Below are 16,958 nucleotides of genomic sequence, written 5' to 3'. Positions count from 1 at the left end.
AACATAAGAAGCTGCCTAATGTCATTGCCATCTAGCTTCATAGTTAGCAACATAAGAAAAGCCCTGCTTGAGCAGAATAAAAGCCAATTTGGTTCAGCATCCTACCCCTTATATCAGCCAGATAGATGCCTCTATGAAGCAGAAAAGGAAGATTTGAGCACAAAGGAACCATCCAACACATGTGCCCCACCAACTGGTGTTAAGAGATATATTGCCTCCTATGCTAAGGGTGGCAAGTAACTATCCGATTAGAGCCCATTGATTAACTCTTCCTGTCAGGGCTGCACAAATTTTAACTGGCAGCTGCTGTCTAGGGTCTCAAGCAGATATTTTTCAAATTCACCTACTGGTAGCATTTTTAAATGTCATACAGTGCGTCCTTGCCTTACGCGGGGGATCCATTCCGGATCCCTCTGCGTAAGGCGAATTCCGCCTATGCTCGAGCCCCATTGGAAACAATGGGGCTCGTGCGCAGCGGCGCGGCAGCGCGGGCACGCGCAGGGCGCAACGGGCGCGAGCGCCCATTCAATTGAATGGGACGTGCCGCCCCTTCTGCCCCGTGCGCATGCCGCGGCTTGAGCGCGTACGCTCAAGTCCGCGTATGGCGCGCCCGCGTATGGCGCGGGCGCACTGTATTTGCATGTAAAGGGATTTTGACTAAATGGACACCTGTAGACAAAATGCAACAAATAGTTACTTGAAAATACACATATCATAAAGGTGCAGGAGAAAAAAAAAACAAGCAAAGGTGTTATGTATGTCCATGAGAAGAAGAAACCTAAAATCTACAATTGGACAATACTTTCACCAGGATCAACCAAACCCCACAAATGATTGTGCAAAGCTTTAAGGGCTACAAAACATTTCATCGGGTTGGGTGGTGTTAATAAAACAAGGAACAGGAAAATATAAATTTAAAAACTGAGACAAGTGTAGCCATGAAGGCCACTCTTTAAATACAGATTGTAAACTAACCATTTAGTTCCTGGTAGGTCTTGCAACAGTATGAGATTCTGAGCATTCTGAGACAAAGTAGCTATAACTGATGACTTCTGAAAACAGTAATCCTGGATTTAACTCAGATCTTTCTCATGTTCAGGAAAAAGCCCATAAGTTCCTAAGTAAGTAGGAGTAAAAAGAAACTTGATCATCATTACTGTGGAGAGTAAGATGGCTCTGTCAAGATTATCCCAAGCCCCCTTAGACCAAAACCTGAAAATTTGGGATGATCTCTTGTAATGTCACAGGGAACAGGTCCTGGTGAGGTTACAAGGAATAAGTCCTGGGAATATTGCTAAGCATGATGCATTAAACCTTAATCTGTGGAGGCAGAGGCAGCGTCTGGGGCCGTTTGGAGGACTCCTCAAGCCCAACCACCATCACCTGGGCAGCCCTGAGGCAGCCTCAGCAGCAGCAGCAGAGCTGGAAGAGGGCACGGAGGGCATAAAAACCCTCCAGGGACATCTCCCCCAGCAATCTGTGGAGGCAGAGGCAGCATCTGGGGCTGTTTGGAGGACTCCTCAAGCCCAACCACCATCACCTGGGCAGCCCTGAGGCAGCCTCAGCAGCAGCAGCAGAGCTGGAAGAGGGCACGGAGGGCATAAAAACCCTCCAGGGATATCTCCCCCAGCAACCTGTTGAGGCAGAGGCAGCATCTGGGGCCACGGTGGCGGTGCTTGCGGCGGCGGCGGCGGCGCAGGGACCTAGAGGCCGGAAGAGCTGGGCTATAATAGCCCCAACATACCTTCTCTCCCATAGCGGCGGCGGTGCTTGTGGCGGTGGTGCAGGGACTCAGAGGCTGAAGGAGCAAGGGTTTGTGGGTATTTCACCCTCTGGAGGTGGTAGAGGCCGTGATTGGAGGAGGAGAGCGGATGCTGTAGGCCCTTTAGGGCCCAGGGGAACACCACCATTCTTCCTTGGAGCACCAACGCCAGAACTGGAAGTGGGGATAGTACATGGGAGTGCTCTTAAATGCCCTCAGGAACATCACCCTCCTGCTGGTACCGATGGCTCCAGTTGAAGGAGGAGAAGCAAATGCTGTGGAACTCTTTGAGGGCCCAGGGAACATCAATACTCCTCCAATCTGTCAGACTTGTATCCTGCCATCCCACCTGAGGCCGGGAATGTGGTAGGGGCGACCATTGGAGTAGTGCTGGGGAATGGGAGATATGGCTGGAATAGAGGGAACAGATGTTGCAAAAGAAGACGGGATCGCTGTTTGAAATCTATCCCGCCTTCAGTTCCCTCTGTTTCTCGAAATGGTTTGGACAGCAGACCAACCATTCCACAGAACCTCACTCTGCTCCTCTGCAATGCCAGGTTGGTCAAAAACAAGACCCATATCATCCAGGATCTTCTCCTGGATGAAGACGCTGACCTGGCTTGCTTTGCAGAAACCTGGCTGGGAGAGGAAAGTGCTGCCATATGGGCGCAGGCCCTCCCAGCCGGGTACTCTGTCAGTGAGCAGGTGAGGGGAAGTGGGCGGGGGGGGCGGAGTGGCTCTGGTTTATAAGAGCACCTTGACCTTGACCAGGATACCTCTCTGGAATACAATCCATTTCGAGTGTATGTACCTCAGCCTGAAGACCAGGGATAGATTGGGGATTTTGCTAGTCTACCGGCCACCCCGTTGTCAAGCAGACTCCCTGACTGAGCTGACACAGCTGGTCTCTGAGTTGCTGTTGGAGACCCCCAGACTATTAGTTTTGGGGGACTTCAACATCCCACTCGAGACCAGCTTAACAGGTGCGGCTTGGGAGTTCATGGATACCATGAGAAACATGGGCCTATCCCAATTGGTCAACGGGCCTACACATTGCGCGGGTCATACACTCGATGCGGTCTTCAGTACGGAACAGGAATATCCGTGGGCGGAGGTGGTAAGTACCTCCGCTTTGTCATGGACGGATCATTTCCTGGTCAAGATGAAACTTAGAGCCAATATCTGCCCCACTGGGGGGGTGGACCCATTAGAATGGTCCACCCTCGAAGACTAATGGAGCCAATAGGATTCCAGAGAGCCTTAGAGGGTTTAATGGTTGGGAATGCCGGTGATCCTGTCGAAGCCCTGGTTAAAACTTGGAACACCGATCTTACCAGGGCTACCGACATGATCGCTCCCAAGCGCCCTTGCCATCCCGCTCCAAATCGGAGGCCCTGGTTCACGCCAGAGCTGAGGAAGATGAAGTGGTTTGGACGACGGCTAGAGCGCAGATGGCGGAAAACTCAACTCCTATCTGACAGAACTTGCCATAGGAACTTTCTTTGTTCCTATCAGGAGGCAATACGTGCAGCGAAGAGAGCCTTCTCCTCTGCACGTATTGCGTCTGCAGAGTCCCGTCCAGCAGAGCTGTTTAAGGTGGTGAAGGAGATGACGCAGGTGCCACCTGCACCAAATCCCTTGCTTAACCCGACGAAGGCCTGTTGTGACGCGTTTAACAACTTCTTCGCAGACAAAATCTCTCAGATAAGAGCCGACTTAGACGCCACCATGGGAACAGAGTCGATAGCCGAGGTGTCCAGTGACTCCGCCGATGTAGTTATACTGGATCAGCTCCAATCTGTAAGTACCGAGGACGTGGACAAGCTGCTTGGTAAGGTGAGGAAGACAACTTGCCCTCTCGACCCTTGCCCATCATGGCTGGCCATCCGGGGGGATGCATTGATGAGATTCCTCACAGGTATCATCGGTGCATCCTTCAGGGAAGGACATGTTCCATCTTGTTTAAAGGAAGCGGCGGTTAGGCCGCTCCTGAAAAAACCTTCCCTGGACCCCATGGATATCAGAAATTATAGGCCAGTGTCATTGCTGCCATTTTTGAGCAAGGTGATTGAGAGGGCGGTTGCTCTTCAGCTCCAAGCTGTCTTGGATGAAACCGATTATCTAGACCCATTTCAGACTCGCTTCAGGACAGGCTTTGGGGTTGAGACTGCCATGGTTGCCTTGGCCGACGATCTGCGTTTGAGCATTGACAGGGGGAGTGTGACCCTGTTGGTGCTCTTAGACCTCTCAGCGGCCTTCGATACGATAGATCACGGCATCCTCTTGGACCGCCTGAAGGGGTTAGGTATCGGGGGCACTGCTTTGCACAGCATAGTTCTCTCCTATAGAATACTGGAATGAATAGTTTATGGAGGGGCACTTAGAATGATCAGCCAGAGCACTCTCGTGCCTCACCAAACAACCAATTCCAGGATTCTACTGGATGAAACCATGGCAGTTAAATTGAAAGAATAGTACTATAACTGTGTAGTGTGAGTGGACACCTGGTGTTCTTCCCAAAGACTCTTAGATGGTGCTGTTGTACAGAATCATCAAAAATTCATTACTCACAATCTGAACATGTTTTCAGAACTCTGGAATCCCTAATGTAATGCTCATTGCCAGGTTCTCTTGGGATCATTATCATACCATATTTCCCTTCCAATAATCTGAAGGAACCTGATCCATTTTGGGAAGCTAAGCAAGTCAGGTTCTCAACAGAACCTTGAACGAAAGTACCACTGGAAAACCTTACAGAATATTTACAGCGCAGAGCATTTTGAAAAAGGGTGGTCAGATTCATATGCTAAAATTTATTATTTGAACATAAAAGCTTAGGATCCATTGGTGACAATAGGAAGAAACATAGGGCCTGAACAGGCCTAGAACTGGAAAGCCCCAAACCTTAAACATTCAAAATGCCAGAGGACCCTCAGTCAGAGACCTTTGAAACTGGAGCAAAAACTGCAGCTTTATGATAGTCCGCACATCTACTACAAGTACTCCAGAATCTACAGAGCCAGTCTTCCAGCATAGACAGAATATCTAGCAGAAGGTTTTAGAGATGAAAAACTACTAGGCTTCAGGCCAGAGATCTGTTACTTTGAGGTTTTCCACTTTGTAAGGAAAGGAAAGAGTCTTGTATTCTGATTAAATATGCTTGGTTTTTAGTGTGTTTGGATTTTGATTAGCTTGTCCTGATAAAGACCCAGTATTTATTTGTTTGTTTGATTTCTCTCAAAATGGGATTCAGGGTAGTAGAAATTAGGATAAGTGACCTGAACCTAAAGAGGAAAGGTAAATTTGGCAGGAGATTGTTATTAATGTGTTCCATGAGAATTTCCTACAAGAGGAAAGAGTAGACACTAAATGGAGCTCTGGTAGTTCAAGCATAAAAAGCTGGGTTTGATTTTAAAACTTGTTGGAGTACAGGAGGAAGAACCCCTACTTAGAAGTGGTCCTTACTTTGCCTGTGGGCTCCTCCTTGGAACCAGAGCACTTTGTCTCTAGTACAAATGCTGCATTTTCTCCAAAAGCTGTCATGATTTGAAAGGCTTATTTTAATAGTTGATATACTTAATTCACAGTATTAGAAATATGAATGCATTTGATCTTGATGAGATGACAGCATGTTAAAAGAAAAATGTCCAAACATTTTCCAAACAAATGTTTATTAGTAATTTTATGGTAGTTTGTTAGGTTAAGTTACCTAATTTAAGGTAACAAAATTGGCAGATTGCAAATGGAGTTGGCAGATTGCAATCTGGAAAGTTTTCTTTAGTCTCTCAGTGGCTTGAATTTCATTATTGGATTCAGACAATCATGTTGTTCCCCAAACAACTATTGATTTGTTTATTCCTCACGTGTTAGGGAAAAATTGAAAAGTCTTTGTCTGAAAGGACCCACTTACCAAGCAATATTTCAGCCAGACTTCAGTAGGGTTTCAAAATCAATCAAGTAGGGTACCTGATAAATAGATATAACAGATGACTAAGCACTATTGCAATATCCTATTCATACCACAGGGTGTGACTGTGAACACTGGTTGCCTGAATCTATAGATAACCCTCATATATGAGATTACTACAGCTATAATCCTTGTATTTGAGATCATTACAACCTTCAAATCACAAAGTATAGCAGACTCATTCTCTTGAGTATCTCCCATTCTGAAGAGAGGGAGAAAAGTAGTGGTACTTTGTTATTGTGGTTACATTTGGAAGCACAGGCAGCTGATTTTAGCACTACTACAATATGAGTGTAGTGGCAACAAGATCTGAAAAAAAAATCAGTATATTGTCCCATAAGTCAACACTGTAGAAATTTTGCCCTTTGCTCAGGTGAATGTTAGTCTAGTTCAGTCAATAAATTAATCACCTTAAGGCTCTAAAGTAAATTTAAAAAATACAAATAAGAAAGGTGTGTTTGTGTGTTCATGTGAGCACACATGCACACAAAATACACAAGCAGTTTATGTCAAGAAATTACTACTGGGTCCCACAGATATCAGTGATGTTGGAGATTATCACATGGGAGAGGAAAGTGTCATGTTAACTGCACATTAACTGCACATTAATACCCAATGACTGTTACTGTTTACAGATGGTAGAAAACAGGATAAGCATACGTGTGTGTGTGTGTGTGTGTGTGTGTGTGTGTGTGTGTGATTATCTTCCCCCCAATCATGCCATTAACGCAATTTAAACATGGGAGAAGGATGCTTTCCTCCCATGTGATAATCTGCTATGATGACTTCCACATTACAACTTCTGAGACAGATATGTCAGACGCACTAAATGTCCTGGCACAAGTCTTCCCTGAATTAAGCATGAAAATGCATAAGGAAGCTGAAGTTTGATTGCAACTGTGCACTATACACAAACCAAAAAAACCCAAACAGCTTCATTTATATACTGATTCATACTGAACTAACAGTGTCTAAGCAATTTACAACTGTAAGCTAATTGCCCCCAACAAGCTGGGCACACACACCCATTGTACTACAGTTACTCACAAGAAGAGTTAATAAACTGCTACCTCTTTTATTTTATCTCCAGTCACTTTGCAGACACAGAAATTGTAACTTCACCCCCTGTCATACAGTCCCTTCCCTCAGTTGTTTACTGCATCAAGTGAAATGTGGGAGAATCTTCAGACTATATCCTGCCAAGTCTATTCACAGATGACTGATTATACTATGCACTTTATATGCTGAATGGTCTAGAGATGAGTCAATACACTTTATATGTACACATATACATCAACAAACCCTATAATCACCTATATGCCCTTACTCTTCTCATACACAGTTGTTTCATTGATGTTATCATTTCTGCTAGTCCTAGAAAGCTGTCTGAGAGGGAGGGAAAGATCTCTACCCACCCAGTGGATTGTTCGTGTAGTTTTCTGGGCAGCAGTTAAAATGTACAGCAAACAACACTTGACAAACTGTTTCTATGATTATAGTTATACAGTTCACTCTCCTTTTTCATCATGTGTACAAGACTGTTCTGCAGGTTGTTTCAAAACTGTATACTGAACTGAGGCTCTAGCTTTCTGTGTCGGGAGTGTTCATTCCAGTTTTAGCTGTGTTACTTGGAACAAAATTCTAACCAATCTACCAAAAGGAAAATTGCCAAGACTAAATGAAAAAGGTGCCTTGTTTAAATGTTTGTTTATTTGTTTATTGCCAGCCATAGTGCAAGTCAGCAAGTTTGTACAACTGGGAAATCCTGCACAGAGATAAATTTCAGGAAAGATATCTTGAAACAGCAATTATAGTGGGAGACTTTAATGCCAAATGAGTGTCTGCCAAAAAGAAATGAAATGTGACTGAAGGGCAAAGATGAAATAGATACTTAAAATTTGAAACAGCCATCAGATCTTAGAGAGATGAAAGAGCCTTTTGAGGCAACTCTGATAATGGTTGATACAGAAAAATATGAATTAAAAACAAGTGTTGTACAATATCATTTTGACAGATACATTGGAAAACCTAAGTAGCAGAAAATGTTATAGGCTAACTGTAAGTATAAAGACAGAATGGTATGTTAGCAAATAGGTTGGCAGTTTCTTAGGTTCAACAGCTCAAAGCAATGATCCTGCACAACAGAAAACTTGGGGGGGGGGGGGTCAATTTGGATGAAACTTCAGAGGTCCCTGTGTATAGAGTGGTACACCAACCTCAGCAGCACCATGCAGATGGGAGCTAAATGTGTCACAAGTGGCTAAATTGGTGTGATCGTTACATATATGCTACCATGTACTAGCCTTACCTGCATACACACTCTAATCCACTGGACAGTTCTTCATTATTTATCCAGTACAACAAACACTTCCTAGTCTGCAGCTTCCATGGTGGCGATTTAATAAAATCAATCCATTGAAAAACACAGCTGGGAACAAAGACATAAGGAGGTGAGGTGCAGTGTTTTGAGTGCTGGACCAGGAGTAGGAGACCAGGGTTTGGATCCTCACTCAGCTATGGAAATCCACTGGGTAATCTTGGTAAAGTCGGTATTTTTCAGACTCACAGGAAGGCAATGATAAACCTCTGAATAAAACTTGCCAAGAAAACCTCATGATAGGGCCACTTTGGGGTATCCATAAGCTGGAAATGATTTGAGGACACACAACAACATACATAAAGAAGTTTAAACTGTACTTTTTGAGTCTACAACAGGAACTCACAATCGCAAAATCTATAATGAGAGATGGAGACATGCCAGTTTTCCCTTTTCTTGCATTTAGATTTTTCAAACCTGAGTTCTTGGACAGAAAAAATTTGGGAATTTTGGTAACATCTTTAAAAATGAACTGAACTAAAATTCTTCTATTGTACTGGACAAAATCAACAGGTCTTCCCAGTACAGAGAGAACCCCAATATAACCCCTAGAACTCCTCAGGGAAAAAAGAGAAAGAGCAACCTAATTCAGTACTAACATGGATGAAAACATACAGGGATCCAACACTCAAACATAAGTCACTCAAACCCTGGGCCTGGATGAGTGAGTCTGTCAGTTCTGGTTTCTCCCACATTCATGTTCATTTTATTTTAATTTTTGAAAAATATCATAGAATCACAGAATCAAAGAGATGGAAAGGACTGCCAAGGTGTTCTAGACCAATCCACTGCCATCTAGGAATATACAGTGTACCCTTGTTATACGCTGGGGTTTGGTTCCCAGATCCCCCGTGTATAACAAAATCTGTGGATGCTCAAGTCCCATTAAATATAATGACACAGCAAAACGGTGTCCCTTATAAAAATGGAAAATCAAGGTTTGATATTTGAAATTTATACTTTTTTGGAACATTTTCAAACCGTGGATGCTTGAATCTGTGTATAAAACATCTGTGTATAAGAAAGGCCGACTGTACAGCTGAAGAATTCCTGAGAGATGCTCATCCAACCTCTATATATAGACCTCAGAGAAGGGGAGTTCATCACCCTTCCAGGCAGTTGATTCCACTGTCAAAATTTCTTTCCTACCTGAATATGTAGAAATTGTGAATTTGGGTAAATTCTTATCAGAACCTCATCGGAAAAAAATTCCAGCAAGAATGTAGCTATCTAAGATCTGCACTGAGCATTATCAGCACACTCAGTCGTCACTGCACTGTTTGGGAGGAGACATATTTGTTTGGATATTTGATATTTAATGTGATTGGTGGGAGATGAGTTTCTTCAACAAAGTTCACTTCTCCTGAGAGACATTTTCACTCAATTTTTTTTATATGTATATATTTTGGGGCACCATTTTTTTTTGGCAGAAATCACTTTACAGATATCACTGTTATAGGGGTGTGATAGTGGCACAAGGATGAACCCATTTAGTGAGAGTGACACATACTAGTAAAAGTCTATATACACACAAATTCAGTCCTCTGCATATTTGCTTGAGAGTAAGCCATACCAACCTCAACAGAGCTTTTTTCTGAGAAAACACTAATAGAAAGCTGTGTTGTTTATAGAGAGAAAATAACATTTTGGGTACAATTGTCAAGAAGAGCTGGGGAAGGCAATTGAAAATTAGAATGTGTTTTTATTTTATTTTTTTCTGGAAGATTATAGAAAGGAGTAATAAAAATTACAATGAGATGCCTGCCTTACATGTTGCAGGAAAAACACGAGCAAATTATTTCAAAAATAAAGTTAATTGTACCACAGATCATTACATTTAAGGCTGACAAATTAGCTGTAAGGAAAACAAAGAGAACAGGGAGAATGAAATGGGAATGCAGTGTGTAAAAGCGTTTTAAAACAATTTCTGATTTTAAAGGATCTGCTGCAATAATATCAATGAAATGCTGTGAAAGCCTAATGTTTGTATAAAATTCTACCTATCATTTTCAGAAAATGTTCTGAACAGTATTGTTCCATTATGCAGATAGCAGAATGGTTTGTAATCTCCCAGCATGTAGTTGGAAATAATACACTATAAGTTCCCTGAACAAAAAAGAGAAGGGAGCTGACCCAATTTATTACATTCCTACCTAATAAATAGAAATCCTTCTGTTTCTGATTCAAGTCTTCCCAAGCTTATGCAAATGTAGCAAAACTATGCCTTCCACTCAAAACAGGAAGGTATTTGTAGATGCAGGGTAACCTTAAAATAATTAGTTACAATTCCAAAGGCCAAAGCAGAAATTAACTAGTATTAGAGTTAGTCTTAGAGCCAGTGTGGCATGGTGTTTGAATGCTGGACTACAACACTGGAGACCAGGGTTCAATTCCCTGCTCGGCCATGAAACCCATTGGGTGACCTTGGGCAAGTCACATGCTCTCAGCCTCAGGGAAAGGCAATTGCAAACCTCCTCTGAACAAATCTTGCCAAGAAAAACCCAGGATAGGTTCACTTTAGCATCACCATAGGTACTCAGAAACAAGTTGAAGGCACACAACAACAAAGCATTAGATATGTTTAAAAAAACCACCAACTTTCTTAATACTGAAAAGTAATTAAAATAATTTTTATTTACTTCAGGTGGAAATTCAGCATGCTACAAATTGCTGACTAGTGGCATAAAACACACATCAGTTACAGACACTCTCTATAACTATAAAGGTAACTACTACTAGTTATAGTTGCATGGTAAAAGGATTACATCTTATTGCATTACTGTTGCAAGGTAATTTATTTATTGCAGAAATGAACAGTTTACAAGTAATACGTTGGCTGACTTCCTGTTAGTGACTTATGTGTTCATAGGTGCAGCTTTTGTGAATGTAAATCCCTTTTTGGACAGGGTGTAAAGGGTTATTCTATTTCCCTTGTACTCCTTTCAAAAATCTCCCATGCCTACCAGCTGTCAAGCCCCAGAGGAGCTGCTGGTTTTCCTTCTTATTAGATGGAGGGGGTGGGCAGGTGATTGAGACCATGAAGGTCTGGTTGCTCTGAGCTCCTGGAGAAAAGAAAAGGTATGTTCTATTTGAAACTGCACCCTCATTTCTCTTCCTGACTGAGCTGAGATCAGTTGCATCTCTATAAACTAAATAACCTCCCCTTTCCTCCTTTCCCCACCAGTAAGTGATGGCAGTTACTCCCCCTCCCTGGTCTTGACAACTATCAGGGATGAAGAATACAGACCAGTGTGTGTGTGAACCTAGTACATATCTAGGTCTCAGCATGATTATCATTATTATTTTCAAATCTGGGTGCAAAAATCTTAGCAGAGGGAACATAAGGGTCATATTTCCTTGACAAACAACGCGCTGATGGCACATGATTTTGACAGATGTTGAGAATAAAAGCCTGACAACCAAGTAGAAGGAGTAATGGAATAGAGTGGATGAAAAGAAAGAATAAAGGAACAGACATATGGTAGACATAATAATCTTATTTCCCAGTTCCCACTGAGAAGATATTTTACAACATCACCAGTGACTGAAGTGACAGCTACCCAAAGACTTCAAAAGAGAAATCGAGTATTTTAAGGTAGTGTGACTGGGCAGAAAGATTTCCACATCACATTTTAATCAAAATTAAAAACAAGAGAACAAAATTGTCCCATCCCACAAGAGTCCAATGAGTCCTCTGTAAGGTCAGCAGGCCTGGATTGATGAGCACCTGTTGAGGAACAGGTACGAGGAAAATAGGGGATCAAGGGAGGGAATAGCATGACATGGCATGGCATGGCAGCAACCATGAGCTGAAATATATCCCAGTGTGACATTTTGTCATAGAGCTATGAGAATGAGAGACTTAGGGGATGTACAGATTGGGAGAAAGGGGCAGCCAGAGGCCACCCTTTTCTCCCTCGGATGGAGGCCACAGCAGACAAACGCTGCGGCTTCCATGAGGCCTAAAAAGCACCCACTCCTGGTAGGTTCTTTTTGTGCCATGTGTGGGGGTGCCATTGGTGATGCAACAATGATGGCACGGCATGGTGCTGTTTGTGCACTATACCACGCAGACGTCATTGTTGTACACCCAGTATGGACAGGAGCGCACAATCATGGCGCCCGCATGCCAATAGTAGGGCTGGATGCATGCGGACGTCCAGCCCTACAGAATCTTAATTTTGGCCCCAGTCTGTACTGGGCCTAAGTGCATTACTAAATGAATTCCATTCTTCCAAAAGAGACAGAATGTTTGAGAAATTTTGAGAAAGATATGCATAAAAAGAAACTTAAAGAAAGATGCTCAACTTTATGTAGCCCCAAGTTCTTTGACAAGCTAGAGGAAGAGGGAAACCAAACTGACAAAAAGTATAAAAACCAAACCTTATGAGGAACAGCTTCGACAACTAGGTATATTTAGCCTGGGGAAGAGAAGACTGAGATGTGATACGATATCCACAGTAGCATCACTAGGGTTGGTATCATCCCAGTGGGGTACTCCTATTGTCACCTTCAGATAGGCAGCCACTCCAGGAGAGACAACATGGGGAGAGACCAGGAGGGGAAGGAGAAGGAGAAGTAGCAACAGGTAGGGAAGGGTGTTCACCATCCACCCTCTTCCTCCAGACCACCTTGCTACCTTTCCTATCCCACCTGGCACACACCCCAGCCACCTGCTTCTGCCTGTTGGGGCCATGGGTGGGGATGAGCAGCTGCCACCAGGCAGCCGCTTCCTCCATCCTATTTTTGACTGCAACTGGCTCACCAGAGCAGTTACCTCCCATTCAGGCTTCTCTGTGGCCTTGGTTCTCTTGGGCAAGAGAACTCACGGCAGCAAAAACAACTGGGTGGGTGCTGATGGTTGCGGTGAGCTTAAGGTCACTAGAGTTCTGTATTAGAGGATTCTAAGCACCTCACCTAACTGTAGTGTATAATCGTGGCAGTTCAAGTGATATCAGACTGCTATAATTGTGAACTGTGGATGTACCTTCATTTTATTGTATGTGGTTGTACTCCTCATAAATGTGTTTTTGGTTTGTTTTTGTTTTTTGTGATGATTGTTTTAGGGCTCAGAGGGACTTTTCAGTGGACTCGGCAGCTATGGTTCTTGCTAGAAAATGTATATATGTCAGTTATTTATACCCAGCTAACATCTAGGTAACATTACTTCAATGCTTTTGAAGACTCTCCAGAAAGTAACATTATTATAAAAGGGCCAACTATATTGCTAACTGACTTAAGCATTTGGGAATATATATTGCTGATTCTGAAAGAACTACAATGGCTTCTGTTCTGTTTCTGGTTGTAGTTCAAAATGCTGAGCGTCCTCTTTAAGGGTCTAAACACCTCTGGAGCAGAGCACATATATGAATCGTCCCAACCACTAAATGTACCCAGTGGCTTTCCACAAACTTTGGAGGAGATTTACTGGTCTTCTGGACAAGACTCTCACCCTCCACCCACCAGACCCTCCTCCACAGTGACCTTTAGAAGGAGGCTGGAATTGTTGCTCTTCTTGTCAGCTTTTAATGTGAATTAATTTTGCTGCTTTTTTTTTTTTTTTACTCTGCCAACATTTCTTGTCTGTTTTAATTGCTCTCATTTTATTGTGGCTTTACAGTGTAGCTGGTTGGTGAATCAGTGTGATTAAAGGCAGGAAAGACTTTAAATATTTTACTAGCTAACTAATTAACTAACGGGTAAATACTGAGATGTGCTGCCTCATCACATATATGCAGGTATTGACACTGGCATGTGGAGGCAGGGGGTGGGAACAGCATACAGCATGGTAGAAGCTGAAGGATTTGTAGTCCAGATTCATAGATGAAAGTAGTGGAAAACCAAAACTGTCGCAAAGGGGAAGGTGAGCAGTGATGTTGCCGATCAGTATTGCTACCATTAGAGAGCTAGGGTTTATCTGTACTGTAGAAATAATGTCATTTTGACACCATTTTAAGTGCTGTAGCTCCATCCCATGGAAAGCTGTGATTTCTAGTTTTACAAGGTCTTTAGCCTTCTCTGACAAAGAGTGCTTCAGATAATTACTAATTCCAGGATTCTGTAGGATGAAGCAATGACAATTAGAGTGGTGTCAAACACTACTGTTTTTACAGTGTAGATGTATCCCAAACCTCTGAACCATTATATCACTGGTAGGAAAAACGGGACAAATAAGGCTAAGTAACAGACAAAGCTTGAGAAAGTTATTCCTTAGTCAGCATAACTAGAGGCTTCTCAACGTGTTAGTCCAGCATAGCAACTTTTCCAAAAAGAGGTGTCAAAGGAGAGTCATGAACAGAGCAAATAAAGTAAACAGAAATACCAGACACAGCCCAAGGATTTCTTTTTAAAACTGTTGACTTAGCCACACAGAACCCTGCCCTGTTTTAAGCTGGGAGAAGAGGACTCATCATCGGCAGGCAGATTGTTATTAATTTTCCCTTCTTGCAGATATTTGTAAGGGGAGAGCAAATCACTGTGCCCATCCATTATCATTGAAACATCCCTAAATGTGAAGATTCTTACAAGCACAATGTCTACTCAGAAGTGCCCTCCATGTGTAACTTACTCTCAAGTAAATGAGGATATGACAGATTGCAAGCAGCCTGTCATTATTCCTGGGAAGGTTCAATGCCAGTAGCTGTCTTAATAGTTCTTAGTGCTTCATCTTTTAGTACACTTCTGATGGGCAGAAGGGACAGCTTGAAGCTGCCCCTTCCAAAAACAGATTGGGGATGTGGTGAATACAGATTGAGACTGCAACTGGTGAAAAGGATGCTTTTTCCACCCCACCATGGCCCCATGGAGGCTTCAAGCCACTCCAGCAGCATGCAGCATATAAATGTCATGCCGCAGGAGCACCTTTAGGACACCCACAATGTGCTCCCAAGCTGCCCAGATGGCAGATTTAAAGGCCCATCTATTCTGGCCCTCAGTGGCTTGGTTTTGCACAATTTTAGTGTAATATGCTATTGATTGTATCGGACTACAGGGGTGCCATAACTCAGTAGTATAGCACATCATTTAAGGTCTCAAGGTCCCATGTTCATCCAAATTCATCTCCAGTAAAAAATAGTGTGTTATGAAAATGCCTGCTAGAGCATCTTTCTGGACAGATGAACAAATAGTCTGACACACACACACACACACACACACACACATTCAGTTTACATGTTGAGTTCCAGTCATGCCATCACCATTATTTAATAAAACCTCTCCATGACACCACAGGTGGGCACATGTGCTTTAAAGGCCAATTTTGCCTTTGTAGAAAAATACAGCAAGAAATTAAATCTTGTTCTTCTCCCCTCCCTCCCCTTCCCATTCTAGACAAGCCACTGGCCACTCTGGCACACTTCTGCAGCTCAGATAGCTACTGCAGTTGCTGCACATTTTTGCTTACAAACCACCAGCTCTTGTCCTGTCCTACACATTACATGTGTCTAAATATGAGTGGTGGACAGGGACACAGGTTCCAGCATCATCCCACATGAGGCTGGTAGTCAGTGGGGCAATGAATCTGCTCCATCTTTAAAGATCCTGTCCATGGTGCTGAATTCTAGGCTCCAAATGAGTTCAGTACCTTGGATAGCTCTGTTAAAGCTGAGAGTAACTCCAGAGCAGAATCACTGTCCCACTGATATCACCCTACCCTCTCCACCTTCAAGACCCCCTCCACCCAAAAGAGTTTCCATGGGGAAGGTCTGAAAGCAGAAATGTCATTTATCTAAATGTGATGACAGAGCTATGCATGCTCTGCCTCACACCTTTGGATGGGTTATGTGAGGTTGGAGCCCGCACACACACCCCTACTGCCCTCATCATGTACATTTTTGTAATTTCTGTAGAGAGCTATCACTAGTTCCATGGCTGGTAATTTCACTGGAGATCTGTGTGCACAGTAGCATCTCATTGCTTTAAGGCTGATGTTTTGTGTAGTTTAATTAGCCTTCATTTCCAGTTCCAAAGTACTTTTTCTGTGTAAATTGTACTCAGTAATGTCTCATGGCAAATCTTTGTGACAGCTAACAGCTAAAACAATAAAATTGTACTGAACTACTCATTATACTGACATAAAACACATTTTCTCAAAAACGACTACTTGTGGGTTTATGACCACTCTATCAGCTGGGAAAGAAGTGATTAATAGCACAGTCCTATGCAAATAGGTCAGTCAGTTGCCTATTGTCAAAAAAGAAGGAAAGGGGTGCAGGTTTGCTTATGTTTTGCATATATTAATTTACTTTTTATAGGTACACATTACTAAGCAAGTAATATATTTCAAATAGGAATATACAATGGGCCCTTGGTATCCGCTGGGGTTTGGTTCCAGGACATCTCTGGGATACTAAAATTCATGGATTATCAAGTCCCATTAAATACACAGCAGCACAGTAAAATTGTGCCCTTGTGTAAAATGGGCAAAATCAAGGTTTACTTTTTGAAATTTATATATTTGTAAAATTTTATCAAGATATGGATGGTTGAATCTGTGAATATAGAATCTATGGATGTGGAGTGTCAACTGTATTTGTTGTTGCTGTGTGCCTTCAAATCATTTCTGACTTATGGCAACCCTAAGGTGAATCAGTCACAGGACTTTCTGGACAGAATTTCTTTAGATATAGTTTGCCTAGTCTAAGAGTGTGACTTGCCCAAAGTGGGCATCCATGGCCAAATGGGGATTACAACCCTATTTTATGAGAGTCCAAATCCAACTCTCAATCCACTACACCACACTGGTTCTCAGAAATATATTATGCTTTGCCAAAATTGTGACACTCTGGTCAGATGACCCATGCTCTTGTTCAATCTGCTATGCAGGTGCCAATTGTTGATGGACAACTTCAGGG

The sequence above is a fragment of the Sceloporus occidentalis genome, unplaced genomic scaffold (assembly GCF_023333645.1).
Source record: "Sceloporus occidentalis isolate IW3139 unplaced genomic scaffold, rSceOcc1.0.p SCAF_6, whole genome shotgun sequence".
NCBI lineage: Eukaryota > Metazoa > Chordata > Lepidosauria > Squamata > Phrynosomatidae > Sceloporus > Sceloporus occidentalis.
Note: the sequence above shows the minus strand (reverse complement) of the source record.